We start from the raw sequence: 26,455 nt of genomic DNA on the forward strand, positions 1-26,455 counted from the left end.
CCCCTGCATTAGTGACAGAGGTTGACACTAAAACTACAGATTAGCTGCCTTTTTGAACTGCATTGGTTCATAAGTCATAAAATATAATTGTCTTCTCAATTTTCAATAATTTTCCTAATTTGTCTAAACAAAGAAAAGATGGATTTACAATGCCATCCTCCAATATTCCTTAAATAAATAGGCACGTATCAGTGGTATTTTTGTCTTTAATATTGAATATGTTAATGGAACATTTTGTTTTGTTTAGTTTGTAAAATCACTTCAGTCATGTCTACTCTGCATGTCATGATTTGCATCTGTAAAGTGGTCCTGGGATACAAAAGAAATTTTTAGGGAGGAGAAAAATTCGATATTTGTAGGAATGTTTCCGGTGTCCACTTATTAACAGGTAATAAAATCAGGGATAATTTTTCTTTTTATGAAAACCATGGTAATAACTTGTGTTTAAGGAAAACGCTAATTCATCAAAGGAAAAACAGGGTAGCTGAAGTAATATCTGCAGTAAATTGCAATAGTAGATTTCAGGAGGAAAGTTTGAAGCATATGTGTATTAGTTCTCTAGGGCTGACATAATAAAATGCCACAGACTGGGTAGTTTAAACAACAGAAATTAATTTTCTTACAGTTCTGGAGGCTGGAATCCAAGATCGAGATTCTGACAAGGATGGTTTCCTCAGAGGTCTCTCTTCTTGGCTTACAGACAGCCACCTGCTTGCTGCCTCTTCACATGGTCGTCCCCCTGGATATGCACATTTGATGTCTCGCCATGAGTCCTAATCACCTCTTCTTATAAGCACACAGTCAGATTGGTTTAAGGTCCACCCTAAGGGGCTCACTTTAACTTAATCACCTCTTTACAGGCCTTGTCTCCAATAGAGTTGCATTCTGCAGTACAGGAGGTTAAGGTTTCAACATATGAACTTTAGTGGGCACTCAGTTTAGTCCCTAACGCGTATGGGAGTCTGTGATCACTTCAATGAGTGTATTTTCCTTTAATTATGCTTTTTTTCTCTGTTGCAGTTTAGAAAACACTGAGGTCATGTTCCTCGTTCTTGGACTGTCCTCTGTGTGTGTGTGTGTGTGTTTCCTTTTAGTTATTTTCTACTGGCTCCTTATGATGAGCAGCAGAGAATTTAGTTAGTACTTTCTTTTTCACATTACTTTCCCTCTTTATCCAAGTCGTGATTTGAAATACAGCCTTTTTACATTTAGTGAATAACTTTTAGCAATCAGCAAGCATATTTTGCTTTCAGATGTTCTGCTGATCATCCCCACTATTTCTGGAAAGTTTTTCTGCATCTAGATTGTCAGACCATATAGCTATAAAGTAATAATGTTTTTTCTTTAAAAACCATCATTTTGCATTTATTTTCTAGACAACTATATTTAATTTTCACAAACTTCACCAATGTTAGTGTTTCTCTACTCATTCTTGTTGCTTGATGTTTAGTCTCTAGTAGCTTCCTCAGGAAAGGATCATACAAACAAGATTCATCGAGTTTTTGCACCATTATAACAGTTTGTCTGTGGCCTTTATATATGAAAATAATTTCTGCAACATATGATATATTTGGCTCATTTTCTCTCCTTGAGTGTCTTTAAATTATTACTTCGGTGCTTAAAATACTATTAGATTTCTTAGTCTGACGCTAAGTGTTGTTTTTAAAAGTCTGATGGCAATCTGATTTTCAATGCTTCTGAAGTAAATTAATCATTCTATCTGAATGCCTCAAGGATTTATGATTTTTCCTAAAAGTCCAGGATATTTGCAAAAGATATGTATTTCTATTATTTGGTTTTGGTCATTTTTCCCCATGTATGCCGTATGATTCTTTCAATACGTAATTTTAAGGGTTTTTTTCTGATTGTTTAATTAAATTAAAATGTGTACGATTTGTTCTTTTCTATTCTTTTGGTTTTCTTCTTTAGAAACTTTTATCTTACGTATATTTTTTCGTCCTTGATCATTTCCTACATCTGTAACGTTCTTTTGAACATTTTTGATTTCTTGTGTCTTTTTCCTCTGATTTTTAAATTCTCCCCCTTTTACCTTCCATTTATTTTAAGTCAATATATGTGATGGTTATTTCCTTTTTCTTCAATGTAGTTTAGTCTTTATTTCTGAAATAACTTTTCTGTTTCTAATTGTTTTTTGACTCCTATCCTGGCATTTATTCCTTTTTCTAATTCTGGTTTATGTTATTGTTTATAACTACTATTTTTCCTTATACTGGTTTTGTTCATTTTTATTAGATACAGGTTATACTGAACTTATTGGCAGACAGTCACAATAACTTTTCTAATATCATGGCTCTAGAATAACATTCTCTTCTTTAATATCTGCAAAATGATCTTTTTTAAAAAGCTGCCCACTTCTTCTCTGAGATCCACCTTATCTTCTGCTGTCTCCACTGCTATGGACCAAAATCATTTCCCCTCAAAATTCACGTGTTGAAATCCTAACCTCCAATATGATGGTATTTGGAGATGGGGCCCTTGGGAGGTGATTATGTTTAGATGAAGCCAGAAGGATGGGCCAACCATGATAGAACTGTGGAATTATAATAATGGGAAAAGAGAGAGGTCAGCGAGGGAAGGCCATGTGAGGACACTGCAAGATGGTGGCCATCTGCAAGCCAGGAAGGAAGCGCTCACCAGACCCTGACCATATCAGCACCCTGACCTCAGCCTTCCGCCTCCAGAACTGCGAGAAAATAAAGCTCTTTTGTCTAAGCCACCTAGTGTACAGTATTTTGTTATGGCAGCCCCAGCTGACTGAGATACCAACTTGTATCTGAGCCTTCTTGCTCTATTGCTTTTATTTTCTTTGTCCTGCTAAATTTGGAATCCATTTGCAGAGATTTTCCCTTGAGAGTGGCTTCACTCTGAAAGGAAAATTCGGTTAGCTATTTAGGAAAGTTCATAAGGCTTTGATAGTGCTAATCCTTTGTATTTATTTGTGAGTTGGAATGTGCAAAAAATTAAAAAATTTAAAATGAAGAAAAATGTCCTGTCCCTGTTTTAGCTGCTGTTCCAGCATTGGCCGGCCATGTTGGACAGGGAGTAGTATCAGTGACTGGAGGTTCTCCTATTTTTAGTGCCATTTTTTTAGTATCCTTTGTTTATAAACCAACAAGTTCCTCACAAACTTGCCATATCTAGGAAAGATATGTAGGGGTCATCATACATGTAGGGGTCACATATGTAGGGGTCGACATTGCAAATGTCAGATTTAAAGTTGTTTTTCTGTCAGGGAATCTTTGACCTACAAGATGAAGCCAAGGACTTACGAGTTTGCAACAATAGTTCTAAGCATAAACGTAAACTCTCAGTAGAATTATCGTATAGGTTTGACAAATAGAGATGGTCTCCCAATAATGTTAAGCTACTTCAAAGTGTGTAGACTACAGAACTTGCCTATTTCTGACGTCCGTCACCGATGAGCTCCACATTACGGATTCTTGGGTGAGAGAGAGCTTGGTGCTGTTCGGTGGTCCAGGAACTGCTAAGGCTCATGAGTCTAAAGAGTATTCTGAATAATTCACTTTTCTGAATTTAGGTCCTAATTTCAAAGACTTTGAACCTTGATAAAAGGGTTTTAATTATGAAACTTGGCTTTGCAAAACATGAATTAGCCACAGCCTCGACTATGTTATTAACCAAAATAAAAAGGCTTTATGATAATTACAATAGAAGGCTTGCTAATAAATATTTTAAAAATTTACCTCATTCCAAAGTGAGGATTCTCTTATTTTTTCTTTTTCTTTTTTATTGATTTAAGTGTCAGAAAAAAACACAGCCTGTTAATGGGCTCTCTCTGGAAAGAAGCTCGGTTGTACAGGTGGAATAAACAGAAGACATCTTTTACTGTTTTTTATTAAGAGAAGACTGTGTGGTCTTAGAACAATTTTCATATACAGTATTAATTCTCTTCTCTTTGTCATCTCTAACGTTCTTTGGTTTAATAAATTTAATATGCCCTATGTATGTTTAAAAACACAAATTTATGGCTAGGTGACTATATCCTCTAAAGTTTTTAACTTCAGTGTTAAAACATAAGTAACATTATTAGTATATTATATCACATGGAATTTAGCTTCTTAATTTTTATTTAACTAAATGCAAATCTGCTTTTCATAGAAAACAATGTACAAATAAAAAAGCAAAATTTTGTGACCCAGTGCTTTTGCATATTTTGTCTTTATCAACTTTCATCTACTTAGAAATCATCTAAGTAACCAAAATTGCCTGTTAATTCACCCAATATTAAATTAGTCTGTAAAAGGTCTTAGAAATGCTATCTAGTTGACATTACAGAGCATCACAATTTTTGTTCATATTAGAATTTCATCACAGAAATGACATTCAAAAATTTACTTGGAAAATTTAAGTTCACTGTTAAGTAAAAATGATTTGCAGCATTACTGAAGTTCAGAAGAATCTACCCTTTAATAATACAATGTCGAACACATAAGTTGATATTATTTTAACCTTGAATGTTTTGGAAAAAATAATGATCCATTATCTGATCCACACACCCAGTATATGAACTTTTTCTTTATTTCACAAAAGGAAAAACAAGGTTCTGATGTGTTAAGTGGCTTGCTAGACAAGGTCCTAATAATATGTTCGAGATTTGGGATTCAAACCCAACTACCTGGCCCTGAGCTGGGCTTTCTTGCACTCCACTCCAGAGCCGCTACTGTGTCCATCCTGTGGTCACCTCTGGATGACAGGTCTGAGAGCTGCAACAGGAAGACAGAGCATCACCTGTTCAACCTGAGCTGCTAATGTGCACATTGATTACCTCAAATCTTCGCTACTCTGAGCATATCCAGGAATATCCATGAAAGTGTTCTGAGGATTGATTTCGGGGTTACACACAATTTTCAGCAAGAAAGCGTATTAAAAAATAGCAAGTCTGTGAATAACAAGGATGAATAATAGATGGATAGGTAGAAAGGTAGAGACGTCGACATAGATATGAGACTACCATCTATATTCAAACTATGTTGTATCACTTGGCGTACAAGTTAAGTCAGTTACAACAGTGTATTTCCACTGCCTTCAACACACATTTCATCCTGTTTTCATTATATATTCTACTTCCATGGTTAGCTGGGTATATTTCTTCTCTTTGCCCTAATTCTTGTCTGTTTGTGGATCACACTGAGTTGGAAGTCAATCAAGCAATGGCAGTAGTGGTAGCAGCAGGCAGAGCTGAGCATTTGCTACTTTCCAGGACTTGTAAGTGGCTTATACGCATTTAATAGCTCAACCCAACAACCCACAAAGCAGTGCCCTTAGCATCTCCATTTCACAGATGAAGACACCATGGTACAAAAAATTTAAATGTACTTTTCATGGTTGTGCAGTTAGTAAATGACAGGAGTGGGATTCAAACCCAGGCAATCAGGCTTCAAAGCATGAGCTTTTAACTGTTACACCCTGATACCTCACAAGCAGTAAAGCCTCTTCTAAGCCTGCTAGAAATAATCGCCCTAGTGGGAGGCTGACCATCCTTGTGACCTTGGATAAGTCATTTGCCTTCTCTAGGCCTTAGTTTTCTTATGTAAAATACATTTTTTGCTCAGGAAGATTCACCCTGAGCTAACATTTGTGCCAATCTTCCTCTATTTTGTATGTAGGTCTCTGTCACAGCATGGCTGATAAGTGGTATAGGTCAGTGGCTGGGATCTGAACCCACGGACCCAAGCCACTGATGTGGAGCATGGTGAACATGACCACTAGGCCATGGGGCTGACCCCTTCTTGTGTAAAATATTAAGACAGATGGTTTGGAAGAACTATAAGTTCCTTCTAGCTATGGTATTTCATGCAGGTATGTCCCTGCTACAGTATCTCTGATCATCAATTCTTTAATTTGGACCTAACCAAAACATATCTTGAATATTTAGAGTCATGTCGAAAAAAAGTGCTGAATAATTGAACGCCTAAGGATGTAGCGAAGTGTTATTATTACTCAAAATTCTTAACAAGCTACAAAGTTGCCAAGAAGTACAAATTACAAAGAACGAAACAGAGTTGCAACCAGACAAAAGGGGATGGGATGAAAACTGAATTGTGCACCTTTTTCTTTAGTGATAAAGGAGGGTTCTGCTACTTTTTTTTTCCTTTTCTCCTTTTCCTTCCTCTTCCTCCTTCTCTTCTTCTCCTTCTTCCTTTCCGTCTCCTCCTCCTCCTGCTTCTTCTTTTCCTCCTCCTCCTGCTCTTCCTTCTCTTTCTCCCTGTTCCTCTCCCTACTCCCCTTCCCTTTCCTACCAGAGAAATTCTAAGGAAAGTCACAGGGAATCTATAACTGAGAGCAATCAGGACAATAAATCTGCCATTCCATACAGGTGAATTCAGAAGTAGATGAGCACAAGATAAAAGACAATCCACGGGACCCATGTTTAACCCAGAGCAAAATCCACCACATGCCATAGTTGTCCCTTTTTTACATCTCTGTTGGTTGCATGTAACAAAGTTAAGTTTTTGACCCATTTAATTTTTGATTGATTAAACCAGATATTTGTTGGTTTAACTATTCAATTGTGTATTCATAATTTCTTATCATTTTCCCAAATTTGTTAATAATATTTAAACTAAGTGCTTTTTAAGTGCCTAGAAATGAAGTACATTTTTGAAGATGGTTTTTTTTTTATTAGAGTCTCCTAGAAATAAATATCTGCACATAAGTTTTCTTCTCCTAATTGTTTATGTATCATTATAACAAATACATGCATTGAGTGTTCTGGTTTACCTAACATTTGTACATAGATGAACTGTTTGGATTCAGCATGTTTGATATAATTTACATTTATTTGATATTTTCAAAGAAAATAGACATTTTTAAGTTTAGAATATAGAAAATGTTTCCTTCCTCACAGTTAAATGAATTAAAAGTTAATACATGTAAGTGCTTAGTGCTAAGTCCTAAATTAATATTAATTATTTTTTGACCATTAACAATTTTGAGTGTTTCACACATTATCCCAATCTTTTCTTCCTATTATTTATTTACATTCTTTGATATCTATTTCATAACAGATATGCAATGATTAAAAAAATATGGGTTGTTATCTAAATGAATGCTGCATTATTTATGTTTTCATAACAAGCGTAAGCATTTTGATCACAAAATAAGTGATATGACTTAGTTCTATTTTCCATTTTGCTTCTGAAACCAAAATATGGGAAGAAACAAACAAGCACTGAGTAATAGGAATTTTCCTGAAGCTGGTTATAATGACTTAAGAGGTACTTGCAGGGCTGCAAAGCCATTTGTCAAACACTAAAACGTCCCTGAGCTGTTAATTATTGAAGACAGTTATTTCACTAGCAAAGGACGCCTCATTAGAATAACAAGAGATGGATGTTCTCATTAGACACTTCCTTGTTTTGAGGGCTACCTGCCAACTTTGTCCCCTTTGTCAGGAACATTAAAGGCAAGTAAAAATCTTGCTCAAGGCGTACTCTTTAGGATACTTTATTCAGAATTTGTGAGATCACAATTTAGAAATTAAAACTTTATTTTGTCTTAAGAAAGACTGTTTATTTGAAAATTCACATTGATTACAAAGAAAAGGACAAATTATATAATTTAAGACTTTTAAAAAATCTTGCTTCCATATGATTTTTTTGTTGTTGCTGTTGTTAACATTGTCAGCAAAATTATTAGAATTTTCTTTGTCCTCTTCTCTTGCCTTCTTATGACTCCTAGCTGAAGGTCTTTTGGGAGTTTTATTATTGCCAGCCTCTTGCTCTACAGTCTTCTAATTTCTCAGGGAAACTAGAATACCTTCTGGGAATCTGATAATATAAATGTTGGCTCTCTTGTTATTTCTCACTGTTCTCTAAGGCTTTGACCTTTTTTTACTCCCATTCTGTTTTCTCTCTCTTCAGATTGGTAGATTCTATTAATCTATCTTCAGATTTACTGCTCCTATCTTCCATCATCTCCACTCCATTATTGGGTCCATCCAGTGAGTTTTTAATTTCTGTGATTGTACTTTTGAGTTCCACATTTTCCATTAAGTTTTTCTTACAGCTTCTATTTTCTTGCTGAAAATCTGGTATTTTCATTTTAATAGAAATTATTCTTAGAATAGTCTCTTTAAATCCTTTTAAGGTCATTCCAATATCTGATTCCTCTTAGTGTTGTATCAGTTGATTGTCGTCTCTCATTCGAGTTGTAATGTTATTAGTTCCTCCCGTCATATTTGAATTTTGTAATTTTGCAGAGACTCACACTGTTCAGGTTTGGCCTGCAAGTCCTGACCTCCTCTTTTCTGTTCCACTTTTCTCATGTTACCTGGGCTCCCTTTGCTCCTGGTGATGCTGCAGGGGGCGCGAGAAGCTTCCCCAGGCTGGACCCCGTGGTCCAGGCAAGTGTGAAGGAGCTCTGGCCGGTGGAGATGAAGCGCTTCCTGGGCCGGGCTCCTGTGTTGGAATTCATCTTGCCGTTGCCATCCACTGCCCCTTTCTCTGTATTGAGGAGGTAAATCTCAGGTCCTCAGCAACGAAGGAGCTTCCAGCCCTAAGCACTTATTGTGGCAGGTTCCTCCTTGCCAGTGTTTTCAGCTTCACAGTATCTCTTGGTGGAGGACACAATTCTCAAACCCTGTGGTGATGGAGAAGCCTGCCAGGCAAGTGAGCCCCCCTTGTCGGTGCTCCCGGACTTGCGATGCCTCTTGAGCGGGATGTGGAGGCGCGGGAGTGTCAGTCATGGTGGGGAAGTCGTGCGTCCCCTGGCGGCAGCTTTGGTTTCCCCTGCCCGTTCTACCGTTTTCACCTAGCGGTGTTGGTCGGACTCCCACTTAATCTGGGAAAGAAATGAGCTTACCCGGGCAGCCTTCTTTTGCTAAACTGGAATTCAAGAAATTTCAGGACTGGGTCTCCTTCCTCTTTTGGGGAGGGAGGATTTGTAAGACGCCCTGCTGGTGCCCTGAGATAGTGAACCATTCACCTTTGCCTTCCCACCTTTCGGTTGTCCTTGGGTTCGGCCTAGCATTATTTCCAGGATTTACAGTTGGGCTTAGCAAGGCGGCGCAGGAAGAGATGAGTCTATGGCATTTCTCTTGGACCAGAAAAGCTATATTTTTATAAGATTTAAAGTAGCAGTAGATTGTTTTTAGGCAACATTCTAGTTCTCTTCATGAAATCAAGCCGATATCCTCTATGAAGAGACTGAAAATAACATTCCGTAGCGGATGGGCAGTGGAATCTCATAGACTTAATTCCTTAACCACGGATTTCAATATTTTTCCCTGAGCATCTCCTTGAATGCAATGCTGCCCCGGAATTGACTCAGGTGTGGAACCCACACATCAATTTATCAACATCGCGCAAGGAACCGGCTTTGAAGGCCCCACAATGCAGCTGTGTTTGGCCAGATAGAAAAACTAAAATAGAAAAGAGGGGAATGACAATAAGATAGTAATGTACAACTGGGTATTTGTTAAATAAGTTCTAGAAGCCCGTAGAACCCAACTCATCTTTTTGAGAAGGCTGCTTTCTAATAGTTCGAGAAATCCTTCTGATTTACCATTTAATCTATCTTCTTTAAACAGGAACTATCTTCCTCTCCTATTGGGAGGTATCAAAATAAAATACTTATATATTTTTCTATTTATTTCCTTATTGAACCATAATAGACATAAATGAAGTGACTGAAGGACAGTAACCTTCGTTGGCTGGATGGGTTTAACATGTGTAAACACCGATGTAACCGCGGCCTGAATCAAGACAAACACAGCGCTCTATAGTACTTCCCTGTGCCACTCTCCTTCTCTGCGTACTCCTACAAAAGTAATCCTACATGCCCCGTGGCATAGTGGTTTAAGTTCACATGCTCCTCTTCGGTGGCCCAGGGTTCGCAGACCCCGATCCTGGGTATGGACCTTGCATGCTCGTCAAGCCACACTGTGGAGGCATCCCACATAAAGTAGAAGCAGCTTAGCACAGATGTTAGCTCAGGGCCAATCTTCCTCATTAAAATAAAAAAAAAATGTTTTTAAAAAAAGTAATCTTATTCTGACTAACAGAGGTCATAAATTTTTATAAATAAAATCATACAGTATGCAGTATTTTGTATCTACCGTTTTATTCAACCTGGTATATGAAGGTTAATCCATATTGTTGCTCATCTTGATAATCCTTATCTGTGCAGTTTTCCAGTATAAGAATATAAAATTATTTAGTTATACATATTCTACTTAATGTACGTTTGAGATTTTTTTCTGATGTTGGCTTGATTACTCCTGCCTATTACTTACAAGGGGTAAGAACATGGTCAAGTTCTGAAACTAGGTAGCATAACCTATACCATAGGTATTAAATTTTATTCTATTATGTGTGTGTGTGCTCACACATGCACACACACACTTCTATACAGTACATGAAAAATAGTGTTTGTCGATAAATACCTTGCTTTTTCCTCCTTTTTCTGCTTTCTTTGGAAGTTTCTAAAACAAAAGTTCTAAGTGTTATATGATTTATGGTGTTCCAAGAATAGTATGTAGCACACACACACAAAATTGCTAGTCTACATCTGTTTGTGGAATACATAATTTACAGAAATCATTTTATTCAAAATCAAATGATTATTTCTTACAAAGCTAAACATAGTTTTACCAAACAACCCAACGATCACACTCTTAGCTTTTTTACCTAAATGAGATCAAAACTTATGTCCATACATAAATCTGAAATGGATGTTATAGCAGCTTTATTTATAGTCGCCATCAACTAGAAGCCTGTATGATATCTTTCAATAAGTGAATGAATAAACAAACTGTGGTAGAGCCATATAATGGAATATTATTCAGTGATGAAAGAAATAAGCTATCAAGCCATGAAAAAATATGGAAGCACCTTAAATGCATATTGCTGAGTGAAATAAGCCAGTCTGAAAAGATGACATACTGTATGATCTCAACTACGTTGCATTCTGGAAAAGGCAAAACTATAGAGATAGAAAAAAGATCAGTCAGTGCTTGCCTGAGATTTGGGGCAGAGGGGGTGCGAGGGATGATCGAAAGGAGCACAGAAAATTTTTAAGGCAGTGAAATTATTCTGAATGATACTATAGTGGTGGAAATATGACATTATACATTTGTCAAAACCCATAGAACTTTACAACACAAAGAGTAAACTCTAATGTAAATTACGAACTTTTGTCAATTACAACATGTTAGTATTGCTTGAGCAACATGTTACTATTGTTTAGTATTGATTGATCATTGTTAGTATTGAAACTGTAGTGGAGAGATAGGGAGTAGATGAGAACTCTTTATACTATTTCTGCTCAACTTTTCCATAAACCTAAAACTACTCTAAAAAAGCTTATTAATTTTAAAAAAGCCAAATGAGTTTGTAAATTTGTATGGTTGCCCTTCCCTGTGGGAATGAGGACTTAAATTGTTGACATAACTTATCTCCAAGTATACAGACTGAAGTACTATTTCAAATGCCTATAAGGAGGGTAACATTTGGGCACGAATGTAATCTGGTGAACTAAATGCCTCAACGCCGGAGCATACTGTTTATAAACGTCTAGTATGAATGTATTATATCCTACCTCCACTTACTCTGTAACATTTTTATGCTTTTATCTATGTACCTTCTCGCTGAGGGTTATGTTTGCATTGAGGTTTTATTTTTCTTTCTTTCTTGTAGGATCAAATGCATTTTACAAGTATCAGAGCTCCCTGAGTCCATATCTACTCATTAGTGGTGGAGCAATAATACTCAACTTCTTAGACTTTAATTTTGCTTTTAAAGAAAGATTCTGCTCGTCTTATCTGAAATTACTCCTTTTGAGCAAATGCCATGCTTCACTCTATAGAGCAAAACTTAATATCATGACATCTTTAATTCTTATTTGCATAGCATTTTAGGATGCCTAGATCAAAGTGGCTTCTAGCCTACTGGTCACTAATATTATTAATCTTTACTTGACAAATCCTTGAGCTTTCACCATGACACACGAATATCAGGAGCAGTGAAGAGTGAGAAGGGGGCGTAGGTCATACAGTGGAGACGTTAACATTCCTGATGATAACTTGATGACCCTAAATAACTAGTCTTTAAAGTAAAGCTGTAAGGAAAGCATCACTGAAACAATAAAAAACATGTTTTTATAACTTAATGTATCTTTAACACTCTTCAGGGTACAAAGAGGACACAAAAGGGGGTTTTCTATGAAATGAGAAGCTTATTGGTCTCCATACACACTTGAAAGTAAGAGAATTCACTGAAAAATAATCAACACTGACAATGTGCATTATAGTGAAAGGGTTAATTGTGTCAAATGTGGGTGCAATCTGCAATAGATCCTAAAAGAAACAAAACAATAGAGAAATCTGTGTGAGCCAGAAATGTGTCTTGGAAGATTTGCATTACAGCTGCAGGTGGACGTGGACACAGTAGGCGATCTCCTCACCTCCGCTCAAGTACAACAGTTGAAACCATTTTGCTGGGTTTCCATGATGTTGATGTGTCCTTACTTAAGACATTTCTTTATCTTCACCCACACTAATGTTTTCTCTCTTGCTGTCTCAAAAGATAAACAAATGTTCCTATTCCTGTGAAAGCTAATCAATTTCCAAGTGATTAGGATCGCTACTCTTCTCTTTTTTTTTAAGATTTCACATCTTAAAATATCTGATCCTTTAACATATTGTAGTGTATGTGTCCATCTATTGTTGCCTGTCACTGTGTTTATAAACATTGAAACTGAAAGATAGTATATCCAAAATGCATCATGCTATGTTGCTGATCAATGCTTTTTGCATTTATTCCTACCACCTATAATCATGGATTCCAAACTTTTGACAATATTCTACTTGATGTCAAATATCCAGGGGCTCAATCCATTTGCACATTTTCACTTTCTATTGGCAAGAAATAAGTAAAAATTAAGTCTCATGGAATAAGCGATATTGTTGTATTCTGAATATGTCTGATTTAATTTATATTTGAATTTCGAATCACACTTATTAGGAAATGTATCCTAAGAATAATAAATATTTATCAACATATAAAGTTAAGCAAATTCGAGTTAATTTAACTTTACTTAAATTGTCTTACTTACTTAACTTTACTTAAAGTTAACTTTACTTAAATTATCAGTAATTTATTGTTATATAGAAAAATACAAATATTCAAAACTATGGCAAACCTGAGATGAGAATTTTGCTGGACTAATAGCAAATATCTCCCAAACTTGCGAGTATAATTGCTATTCCTCCTATGTTTGTATTTTTGTTCATGCATAGTTTTTGATATGGCTTTTTGATATTGCTAAGCATTTCATGGCAGCCAGTTATCTTTGTATGAAACCGTCCTCATTAAACCTAGGTGACTTACTAATTTTGATTTTGAATATCTAATTTTAATGTTGTGTTTTAACAGTTCATTGATAGTATTAAGCAGTCCTTAGTTGTATTTAAATTTAGAGGAAGAAATTACCTAAATATTCACTCATAAGAACTGGAACAATCATGTCCTATGCCATAAGTGGTTGGTCATGAAATATAGAGACCCTTGGGTCTTTCTTATATGGTGTATTAAAGATGAAGTTAAGTGTGATGTGGGAAGCTTTCCTTGATTTGACCATTTGACTTCTTCAAATTTTACTTTCTTCCTTTCTGCTCTACATTGTTGTCATTTTACTGCAACTAAGATCAGTTAGTTTCTTGTGTACATTTTTCTATTTTCACCCTTTTTAAGTTGCTGGTGCTATTTCCTTTTCCTTGAATAACTCTCCCGACTTTCTTTGTATAAATAACTCAGACTTTAATACTCATATCCAACTTTGTCTTGTCTCGGAGCCTTTTATGTCCTCTCTTTGAACTATAAATAACTTTGCAATTCACCTACAGTTCCCTGTGGGTACCTTCTGAGTTCTTATAAATTCAACTGGCCTGATCACTTTGTTTGAAAAGGAGTCCACAGCCCCCTTCACTTTCACATTACCTCTCCTCATTCCACTTCTGTCTCTGTCAATTTGTCTTAGAAATATCTTTTTGAACCTCAAGCATACATAGACTACTGAAAAGGAAATCCAAGGACTTAGAGGCTGTAGTGGGTGTTTTTTCCATTAGGTATTCTTATTTAAATGTAGCTTAAACCTAGCTTTGTGGTAAATTACAACTTATTTTATCTACTCTAAGAAATAAAAAGCATTGTTCAAACCTTTGCCATTTTTGCTTTTACAGGTAATATTGAGTTTTTCAATTGATGCAAAGATTTTTATTTATTTATATTTATTTTCCACAATTTTATTTTGTTTCATTGCAAAGGAAAGTTAAGCACTCAGACTTTGCCAACTAACTGACCTGGGACTTTATTCTTCGCTATAGAAGCAGTATAGAAAAGATGTTTGAGAAGTTGGAAAAATAATCAGTATAGTTTCAAAGACAGTCAATTTTCATCTCATTTATTGGCTTTCAAATGCTTATTTTCTCATATAAATGATTTTAAAATGGTATTTCCTTTGAAATATGAGACTACAGTTTATGTAAACTTCATTTTGCTGGGAAATCAAGCACTCCAGTCATTTTTTGTTTTGCTTGAGGAAGGTTCGCCCTGAGCTAACATCTGTGCCAATCTTCCTCTATTTTGTATGTGGGTTACCACACAGCATGGCCACCAACGACTGGGGGAAGTCCACACCCGGGAACAGAACTCAGGCTGCTTGAAGTGTAGTGCCCTGAACTTAACCACAGTCCAGCCCCCATTATTGAGTTTTTAATTTGCATCATTCTTTTTGTTGTTGTTGTTAACTGATAGAAAATTAGAAAGTAGCCGTATGTTGGGAAAAAGAGAATTTTATATCTTTCCCCCTTATGAAACAATGATCTGAATATCTTTCTCCTTCTCACTTCTATTTTTGTAAAGGATTGAAAGAATTCATTAACACTGGCATGAAGAGTTGAAGGAGTTTGAGGACTGACACTGACAACTTTAAACACGAACCAGGAGCATGTGTTTTACACATGTAGAAGCTGCAGGATTATAGAGTTCTGGTGGGCACATTTGTTACAATCCTAGGAAAATATAATTTAAAGGAAACAATTTTTAGGTGGGAGTAAAGCTAGGAGGATTTTTTAACTTAATAATTTGAGCATTATCAGAGTTAGATTTGTGTGTACTGTAAGATCCAATTTGACTGACATTTTCATTTTTGACATTGGTGTTGATTTAGGTTTATGAAATAGACAGACAATCCAGTGATTGTAGAGCATTATGTTTACAGCCTGGGTTATTTTATTTATTTTCTGTTTTACATTTAATTAAAATCAAACTTCTAAATCTTAGCTTGATCTAATACTGGAACAGCTTGAGAAGAAAAAGCCTCATTCTCTGTGCCCTGCCCTCCACCAGGGGTCCCAATAATTCCCGTTAATACAGATAGGGTTTAGCCTTCCCTCCACACAGGAAGGTTTAACGCCACCCTTGCTTGACTTTTTGCTCTTAAAAGTAAATAAATGAATTCCTACTTGTAGCAAACATTCGGCATAATTATTCCACATGATTTTCCTTCCAGGATCAGTATTTAGTATGCACTAACAAATAAAATCTCTTTAGTAGGGAAACAATATTTGAACCATTATTAGTGACAGAGAGTCAAGCGCATGTTTTCAAATTACTGCTCTAACATCAATAATAATATGGAATTTCTCTCAAAATCTACAAAGCTGGTTGTTTAAGTGTTAATGATTTTATTATTTTTTTCTTATTACATCTGTTTACCCTCTCATTTGCTTCCTTGAAAGTGGACTTTTCTTGTCAAATTTCTATAATCAGGTGTTTTAGCATCATTTGCTTTCACGGATGATTAAAAAGTTAAATGAATACTATAGAGTTCTTTGGCAGTGAAGGCCATAAAGACGCTTATAACGGTGAAGTTAATTTCTGCTCAGTGTCAGAACTTGGCCAGCTAGAGATATTTTTCCTGAGCAAATGTAGCAAAGAAATAGAAAAAAATGAGAAAATTTCATCATCATTAAGGAAAGTAGTACAGTTTCCTACTTTTCTCTGACTCATTAAGAATGCCTTCCCCCCATTTATTTTTAAATCTTCACAGTTTAAATCCCTTGAAGGCTTTTCTGGGTGCGCTATTAAAAACTAATAAATCCAGGTTACTGATTTAGCCAAGCTTGAGGGGAAAATAGGTATTGCATTCCCCAAGTCTATGTGACATACCGATGAGAATTCTTTGTTATCCAGAGAGAGTCTGTGGCTGGATCCAGGGTGCAGCATCATTTGGCAAGGTACATTGAAACGGGAGAAGAATGCTAGAAGCTTTGTTTCAAAGACGAGCTAGATTATTTTCAATGCCTGTTTTAATCTGTGCTAAAACTTGAGCTACAAATCAAAAATGCGATTAAAATATAATAATCTATTTATTTTAAATTATTTAGATTGCATTATTGGCGTGGCTTTATAATATAGAAGCCACAAAATTACTTTAAGTTGAACATTACAAACACTGCCATAACGTTTCTATTCTAAACATTTGAAATAATTTCCTTAGTTTGCAAAGAATTTAATGCTATGTACTTTCTAAAATAAAGCTTATGCTAATCTAACCTATTAAGGTAAATAGAATGATGAATTATAGAAATTCCTATTAATTTCCGTATCTTATGTTGAATATTAATTTTTATGCAGTGTGCTAGCTGAGAATTATGCATATTTGAAAGTAGCATTATACAGAAATAATGATGGTTAAAGCTCTCTGTGTTTTTACCTCAGTTACTTATAGACACCAAAACTGTAGTGAATTAAAGAATAGAATTGGATACTTAACAAAATACAATATGTTTTTACCGCAAATTTTCCCCTATTGTCAGGGACTATTTCTGGGGCTTTTTTAAACAATGTTATAAATGAGACTTTACTTAAACAGCAATATATAAAATGTGGTATTGAGTAGTGGGAATTGGCTGCATCTATGATGAATATTGAGAAAATAAATGAAAAAAATATATTCAGATGTTTGTTAAAGTATTTGAAGGTGAAATGGGAGTGGATATTATCTGTAGGCAAAATATAAAGTAAATCGATTGAATTTGCATATGTAGTTAATGAATTTGGATAGGGTCTTTGAAGGAGCAGTTTTTACTTTAAATGCAGCAATGTTTTCCTGTAATATCAGTGAAGTCATTTAGTATGTATTAATTAAATAATCATAAATAAAGCACTTATTATTTTCAAGTCCTGCTTGTGACTGCAGATCCTGATACTTAAAGATATGACTACTATCTATAAGATATAACAGTCTACTGAAAAAGTTGGTTATAAAATGATTATTACAGTAATTATTATTATATTAATTATGAAATTAGTATTCCATTAGTAAGAGAGAACATGGAGCATGCAGAAAGCTATGCCAAAAGGAGCACAGGCCAGAAGGAGACTAACTCAGTCAGGGAAATAAAAGATTCCAGAAATGAAGAGATTTGGCTGAGTCCTGAGGGACAAATCAGAGTTTGCCAGGTAACAAGGCATTCCCCAGGGATCGGTTTTCTATTGCTGCACAACAAATTATCACAAACATAGCTGCTTAAACAACACTTTAAGCAGCCCAAAGAACAGAAGTCTGGCAGGCTCTGTGAGATTCTCTGCTTCATGTCACACACGCCCAATGTCAAGTGTTGGCCAGACCAGCCTCTTCTCTGGAAGTTTTGGAGAAGAATGTGCATCAAAGCTCTTTTGGTCCTTGGCAATACCCAGCTCCTTGTGATTGTGAGACTGAGATCTCCATTCTCGTGGTGGCTCACAACTTCTAGAGGCCAATCTCCAGTCTTTGCCTGTGGTCCCTCCATCCCCAGGTCAGCAGTGTTGCGTTGATTTTTTTTTGTGCTTTAAACATCTCTGAATTCTTCTATTGCTAGTTGGAGAAAACTCTGCTTTTAAAGAACAAGTGCAATTAGATGGACTTAATCTACTTAGATATCCTTAAATAACCTAAATAGTCATGTAGATAATCTCTCTTTGATTATTTCAGTATCAACTAATTAGTAACCTTAATTACATCTGCAAAATCCCTTTGGCCATGTTACACAATTATAGGCATAACACCTAGGAGTGGAGATCATCGGGGTCACTTAAAATTCTGCCTAACATTTATGAGAAGCACAGAAAGTACAGAGCTAAAAAGACTGAGCATTGCAAGTCTATTTGGATAACTGAATAATTTGCTGAACATCTTTCAGAACTTGTTAGGCAGGGTTGATTGGGATAAGCAGAGACAGAAGAAATATCTAGGCCTGAAAAGAGATAAAGAGACATCTGTTGAAGGTTCTCCATACATGGCTTCAGTTAATCTGCAGATGGACTTCAACTGTAAGCATAGATGACTGACTGAGACTATGAGTGACCAATGGCACAAAACAACTCTACTTTTGAAGATGAATGATTTCAGGTATAAGCATATCAAAAAGGAGAAGCACTCAACTTCTGTTTGCTTCTCTCTTCTAACCAAATTTTAAAAGATTGAATTAGTATAGCAAACATTGGTTTAAAGTAATTGAAGCTGCCAGTTGTTTCAAAAGAATTCAACATGGGCAAGGCAAACAGTTCTCCGGGACCCTGAAAACACGCACAGATGACATAGTATTGTTAAATGTGTGAATTAATTAATAAACAAATAATGAATTAATATACAAATGAATTAAGCCAGCAAGAATGAATGCAAACAAGAAATTCATTAATCATTAATAATTTTGTACCCAATTACAACCTGTGGTGGTTTTTCCACGCCACCAAGCAATTCTGTGACATCAGCTGGGTGTCCTACAATTCAACTCAATTATGACACTATCTACCTGGAGATAGCATCAGATCCCATAGGCTAAGGGCTCAGTCCTACAAGACTACCTGCTCCCACTTCAGACCATTTGCAAGCCCAGATTGTCACTTGTGCTTCTGGTGGACCAGCTGTAGATTCTAGGTTCCAAAGACCTCTACTTGGGTTAGATTAATTTCCTGGAGAGGCTCACAAAACTCAGTGAAACATTTTAATTACTGTTACCAGTTTATTATAAAAGGACGTAGCTCAGGAATAGCTAGATGGCAGAGATGCGTAGGGCAAGGTATGTGGGAAGTGTGCAGAGCTCCCATGCCCTCTCCAGGTGCACCACTCTCCTAGAATCTTTGTGTGTTCACCAAATTGGAAGCTCTCTGAACCCCGCCCTTTTGGATTTTTACAGAGGTTTCATTACATAGGTATGATTGATAAAATCATTAACCATTGATGATTGATTCAACCTCCAGCCCTTCTTTTCTCTCCAGAGATCAGGGGGCCGGACTGAAAGTTCCAGGCCTCTAGTCACATGGTGGACTCCTCTGGCAAGCAGCCCCCAAGATCAGGTGCTTCTGAAAGTCACCTCATTAACGTAACAAAAGACACCAACATAACTCTCAGCATTTATCTGAACTTGATATAAATGTGCAAACAAAATTCAATCATAGAGACATTTATTTTTTAGATACTTGTGTATATTATGACACTAAAAACCAGTAAAAATTAATAGATTATGATATCTGACATTTTTTTTTTTTTCTGACTGTGTTCCTTAGACTGGTAGATATGGGTAAATGCTGAAAATGCAATTGACCCAAGCATTTGTAAAACTCATTCATGATATTCATGTGAGAAATTAACGACATGTTTATTGAATAAAAATATAATTGGCATACAGAATTGGTTGGATAGCTGAAACAAAGGATGCTAATCAGTAAGTTTACGTAAGCATAGACACTAAGTTGAAAAGAAAATTCTCTCATAGCATTACAAAGTCGTATAGTTTACCCTCAACTTTACAGTATTAATAGTATTGATTTCATTAGGATAAATATGGTTTATTTTATACAGAGAGTGAATGTTTTTGATGACAGAGTCCTAATTAAAGTTATATAGGCAAATTAAAATGATCATCTCAATATACTAAAATATATTAATGGGAATAAATGTAAATTCCTGTGCTGTGGTTCAGAAAATAGAAAATTCACAAGCATAAAAACATATGCAAATTGAATTATTTGTTGAAAATCATGAAAAATTTTGCTAGGTTTCCATATGGTTCACCTCTTCACCTCCTTCAAGTTTTTCTAAATGACTCTCAAGGCAGTACCCAGCCACCTTTTGTAAAATTGCAAACATTTCCTTCTCCAGTCCAATATGACTTTCCATCCATCTTCTCTGGATCATTTTTTTCATCACACTTATCACCTTCTAACAAATTATAAAATGTATATATTAATCATTTTTACCATTCATCCCCACCCACACCAACACATCAGAACATGTTTCATGAATGCAGAAATTTGTGTTTTTGTTTACTCTGACGGGCACATAGTAGATGCTAAATAAATATTAATTTCATGATAAAAAATGGGTTTAATGAAAAACATAAATATTTGGTTGCATTTGGCATACTTACAGTAAAACGTTCATAAATTTGGTATAATCTAGGAAAAGAAAATCTGACAATATTACATAATGAACAACTAAAAGAAGTAATTCTATTCATATTTGAGATCTGACTTGGTAGAAGACATGTCCTATACATTGTTTTAAGGGTCTATTGGACGAAATATCAAAGTCATTAAATTATTATTGTTGGTTGGAGGTTCAAAGTTGTGAAAATTAGGTAGAAATGTTCACAAGGCTTGTTTTGCCTTAATACAAAGAAGAATATGCTAGAAATGAGAACTTTTGGAAATGGAAAGCATTGCTTTAAGAGACTTTCAATCCCTTTTTACCGGAATTGTTTGGAAAATCGTTTATTTGAGATATTTCAATGGGCTTCATGCAAGGGTCTCCCTAAGCTTTCAAATCTTGAGATCCTCTAGAACAAAAAATCTCATAGATAAGAATAAAATATAAAAATCGTGATTGAGTCTCAGAACACATAGTAAAAACGTCTGGTTAAACATTGTAGTGGAATTGTTGTTGTAATAACACTAAATTTGATTGTAATCTTCAAGTGCAAGAAAATAACATTTAACAATATAGTAAAAATGAATATCTACTCACCATAGATATTTTCTAAAACAGCTATTCAGCCCCTCTCGGATACCTGTTAGTAAGAGAAAATGAGCAATGTAGCTACTGCTACTCAATGATCCAAAAGCAAAATACCAACAGGGCCAGATAGGTTTTTTTCTTGCTAAAATGACTCTCTTTCATCTTAGTTTATGGAATATACATGTTTTATTTTAATTTGCTAAAGTTTTTGCAAAATTCCACTATATTTAATGAAAATGAGAATATAGTAGAAAGAGACATGAAGATGATAATCAGCATTTCTGGGTTCTAGTCCAGATTTTGCCTCTTAGTGTAAGACTGGAAAATTAACTGAACTTCCATGGGACTCATGGTCTTCCATTGTAAAATGAAAAGCTTAGGTTATATATTCTTGTGTTCTAGGATTCTCCTCACCTCTGAGATTCTATGTCTCTTGAAAGCTTTACACAGTAAATACATTAAATTAAATATGCATCTTCAATATTGTGATACATTCAGATGACGTAAATGTACTTTTCTTATGTATTTGGTCTTCATCCACAGTTCCTGGTTGACAGCTTCCACAACTGTTCCAATTTCCTGAGTCATAAGAGCAATGGGAGCATCTTTTGCCAGAATATTTGGTCTCTTGTCCTCAGTTTTGGAAATTGCCTCAGAGCCATAAAGGTAAATGGGTGTCTTATCATCATAACAAATCTCTTTCCACAACAACTGGGTTTATGTTAATGAGTAACTTTTGGAAAGCACCTAAGGATGGGGGCTGGTTGTCGGGGAACCAATGATGAATAGAAGGTTGGAACTTTCAGTCCCACCTCCTGATTTCTGGGGAGGAGTGAGGGGCTGGAGGTTGAAGCAGTCAACAACGGCCAATGGTTTATTTAATCATGCCTATGTAATGAAGCCTCCATAAAAACCTGAAAGCTGGGGTTTTAGAGAGATTCCAGGTTGGGGAACAAGAACACTTCCACATTCCGCCATGCCAGCCCCCAAAGTCCATGAAGACAGAATCTCCTTCGTTCGGGACCTTGTTTCTATTCACATGCTTTAACATCCTTTGTAATAAACCAGTAACCTAGTGAGTGAATGGGTTTCTTGAGTTCTGTGAGCCACTCTAGCAAATTAATTAAACCCATGGAGAGATTCACGAGAACCTCTGATTTATAGCCAATCCTTCGTAAGAACAGGTGACAACCTGGGCTTGAGATTGGCCTCTGAAGTGGAGGACAGTCTGGTGGGACTGAGTCCTTTACCTGTTGGAATCTGATGCTGTCTCTGGGTAGATAGTGTCAGAATCTAGTTAAATTGTAGGACACCCAGCTGGTGGCCTGAGCACTGCCTGGTGATGTTGAGGGGAAACTGCCGTCCCCCCCCCCCCCACATTGGAATTGGATGCAGAATCCCAAATAACGGCCAACCTTTTTGGACCTCATTTTATAAATCTATAAATGTATGAGATTGGACTAAAATAATCCCTGAAGAAGTTCGTATCAGTTCTAAAATTGAGAAAGTCCCTGTATCTTTCCAATATTTTAACATTTTGCGCCTTGACAGTAGGTTATTAATCATTTTGATTTATAATTTGATTCTTATGAAATGACACAATTTTGGAGTGCTAATCCACGTTCATAACTTCAAACAGTATTGTTTAATGCATAGACTCTACATGGAAATAATCTTAAAAAATGTAGCCATTTGATAATAAATTATGCAAAGTTTGGAAATAATTTTAATTCAATGTCTCTTACAGATGAAATTCTGTTTTGAGCATCTTATTATGTAGCATTGTCTTCAGGACAGCATAGTGAAATGGGTGTTCATATGATGTGTTTAGCTGATGAGGAAACTTATAGATTTAATGACTTGATCGTACATGAAATGTGAGTATATTGTAAATGGAAATTAAATCTAGATTTCAGATTCCAAAACCTATTGAATGTGATAGATCTAATCTAATCCTTTAAAGTAGAGAAAAAAGCTGATCTTAAAGAAATGACTATTTCTACCAGAAACATATATCATTAAAAAAGTAAGTTATATTGGGCCCAACCCCATGGCTAAGTGGTTAAAGTTCTGCGTGTTCCACTTTGGCAGCCTGGATTCACAGGTTCTGATCCCAGGTGTGGGCTACTCACTGGCCAGCTGTGCTGTGGTGGTCTCCCACATATAAAAAGTAGAGGAAATTGGCACAGATGTTAGCTCAGAGCTAATCATGCTCAAGCAAAAAAAGAGGAGTATTGCCAATGGATGTTAGCTCAGGGAGAATCTTCCTCAGCAATAATAATAATAATAATAATAATAATAATAATAATGTTATATGCATTATTTTAAAAATAAGGCAAAAATGTGTGTAGATGGATATATTTGGATGGTGAGAGGATAGAATCAAAAGCAATGCCTACACAGTGTGTGGAGTAGGTTCAAAAGGATGGTAAATTTGGAGTTAATTGGCCCAAAGTTTTGATGAATTTAGTTTGAAAAAATATATAGAACATGTTATAAACCTGTCTGTAAGGTACATATTTTTGGTTTTTATGACAGAAAGTGTTCCGTAATCTGAATGTAGTTTACTCAGAACTAAGCGAAATTAAAACTAAACTAATTTTCTCTCTCATTTCATTCAAAACTAATAACAAATACATCTACTCAAGAAATGTTTACTGGGTACTGGTCTATTGTTCAACAACAGCGAGAGAAATCATGGTGAACAAACATGTTTCAAATATCTGCTTGTGTCGTATTTACTGTTTTACCATTGACCAGCCCAATGGACATGGTGGAGCCTGTAATCAGAGTGTGTGGAGGCTGTCGAAGGGTGTGCATAAAGGGAGAAAATTATGGCAAGCAGTTTGCAAACAACTTGCCACAGTTGCCTAAAAAACCTGAAGAGAGCTATAGAACTCTACTTAATTCTAAATTGTGGACAGTGTGTTTTACATGGACTTTAAGAAACATCATTGATGTTTTAGGCTCAGGAATCTTCAGGAGTTTAAATCCTTGCATTCATATGCTTTACTGAGTTTTTAGGATGCTTACCATTTTCTACTCCTCAGGTCAGATTAGCAATCATCAATATGTTGGATCAGTGTAATGTTTTGTAAAGTGGAAATATATTATAATGGAGAGCAGAAGAGTCAATATTGTCTTGAGGCAAGACAGTGAAGTTATTGGTATCCTTACCATGAAGTGGCAAAATTATATTGATCCTCTTGACCAACGAGAGAAAACATTCACCAAATCATCACCATCTACTAAGGCTATTTTACTACTTCAATAGAGATGCCAAATCCAGTTCAGCATCTGCCATGATCCATTCGTCTTCTGCAGAGACTGGTGGGTGGGCCAGTTACTCCTGGTGTTTGGCCTCTTCAAGACATTTCCGTAGTTAGGTGAAATCTCAGAGAGGCTGCACAGTGCAAACTCCAGGTACGGGGGAGTTAACTCTGTGCAGTGAGCCTTGACCAGTGAGAAGTACAAGATGGTAGGGAGCTCTACAGATAAATTCTGTCTCCTTTCTCCTTCCTATAGCCTCTTTGGAGATGTGGTGTATCTGTCAAGCCTGTCTGAAGACATCCTTCGAGGCAGGTCGACACATCTGCAGTATTTGTTTGCCTCTCGTGAAGCTGTGGCCACCACGGTAACAAATCACCTTGCATTTCTTCCATCATCCCCTACTTCATTTTTCTTTGTCCTTGCTCTCATTGACCTGAATTTTCATCTCCCAAATAAAAGATCAGCAATTTATCTTTGCCTCTGGCTGTGTTTTCTAAGATCCTTGGGATATTGTCAATTTAAAAAATGTGAAAGCTGAGAAGAGACCAAAGGTTGCCCAATAATTACGTCTATATGTCACAGGCATGGCATGTCTTTGGTTCAAAATGGATTTCCTTTTTGTCTCTCACAGAGTTTGTTAAAAATTGATCATGTGTTTTGTGAAACATGCTTTCTTTTACACCCCAAATAGATTATTGATATACAACTCCCTAAGATGGGTTCTCCTACTCCTGCTCTGTATTTCAATTCATCCATTATATGTCTCTAATATGTATGTCTCTGATATTTTTGGCAGACCTGTCAAAAATAGAAAGAGAGAGAAACAAAATAGAAAGAAATTAAATTCTTTACTTCTGTCTCAATCCCACATTTCTACTATGGTCTATTATGCCATTCACACCTAATTCCTCACAACTTAATTAAGGACACTCAGTTATGTCCATATCACCTCTTTGCATACTCCCACTAACTTTCATAAAATCTTGTATTTCTCTCAGTCAATTCACCCAATTTCTTCCTAGCCATATTTTCTCAGCCTCATCCACTCTAATCCTGTCATATCATCATCGTTCCCAATTTTCATCTTTCTGATCCAGAAAAATCTTACATGCTTTAAAAAAATGAATGAAAGAATTAATGAATGACTAGCAAGGTGATTGGATTTACATATGAAGGTCTGGAGCTTACGTCCCTCCTAATTACGCATCATTCCTTTCATTGGAATGTAAACTCCAGAAAAAAATTTAAAACATTTCATTCATTCATTTTGTTCAGGATGTAATTGTGAGCACCTATCATGTATTAGCCACTGTCATGGGATGCAGCAGTAAACAAAGACAAGAAGTACTTTTTATATTAGTGCGGATAAAAGAAAATTAATGTAAATCAGTAAAGCAAGTGTATAATAGACTATATAATGAAAGTGATAAATGCTAAGGGGAAAAGTAAAGCAGTGAAAGAAATATTGGGGCAGCTTTAGAGAGTGTTGACGGGAAGGTCTCCATGAGATGGTGACATATGATTAAGGATGAGTTACATATAAATGAGTAAGTCACATAGATATCAGGAGGAACAATGCTCCAGTCAGAGAGAAAAGGCACAAGCCTGGAGCTAGGAGGAAGCTGGCATGCATAGACATAGATGTAGCTGGGAACAAATAAGATGGAGCCAAGTGTAGCTGGGACCAAATGAGAGAAGGAAAGGAGTGAGAAATGAGGTCAAAGAGGTTACCGAGAGAGCCAAATGGTGTCCAACCTTGTCGGCCACTGGAAACAATGGCTTTCACTAGAACTGGTATGGAGAATCATTTGAGAACCCTGAGCAGATGAATAGCAGAATGATTTTGGCTACAATATTAAGAAGACAAAATGGTAGAAGGTGGGTGACCTGTTTAGAGGTCATTGTAATAACCCAGACAAGAAATATTGATAGTTTTGTTAAAACAGTAGCTTTGGAGGGGATAAGAAATGGTTAGATGATGGAAATATTTTGAAAGTAGATTCCAAGGACTTTATTTCACTGAACAAATTTTGAAGTGGTGTTGCATTTAGTGAAATGAGATAGACTGCAAAAGAAACAGGATTTTGGAAAAGGCATATCTGAAGCTGAGCGTTAAGCAAGGTTCAGATTATGACCATGACAG

The 26,455-nt window shown here is 36.0% G+C and overlaps 1 long non-coding RNA gene across 1 annotated transcript in view; it reads left to right on the top strand.

The window, feature by feature from the left end:
• LOC139045759 (uncharacterized) overlaps positions 1 to 24,705 on the top strand; it is a 129,003-nt gene extending 104,298 nt beyond the window's left edge. The window contains exons 2-3 of the long non-coding RNA XR_011504846.1: positions 21,586 to 21,708; positions 24,568 to 24,705. This is a non-coding gene — a long non-coding RNA (uncharacterized lncRNA). The remainder of the gene's footprint in view (positions 1 to 21,585; positions 21,709 to 24,567) is intronic.
• Positions 24,706 to 26,455: the final 1,750 nt, after the last annotated feature.

The sequence above is a fragment of the Equus asinus genome, chromosome 7 (assembly GCF_041296235.1).
Source record: "Equus asinus isolate D_3611 breed Donkey chromosome 7, EquAss-T2T_v2, whole genome shotgun sequence".
Classification (NCBI taxonomy): domain Eukaryota; kingdom Metazoa; phylum Chordata; class Mammalia; order Perissodactyla; family Equidae; genus Equus; species Equus asinus.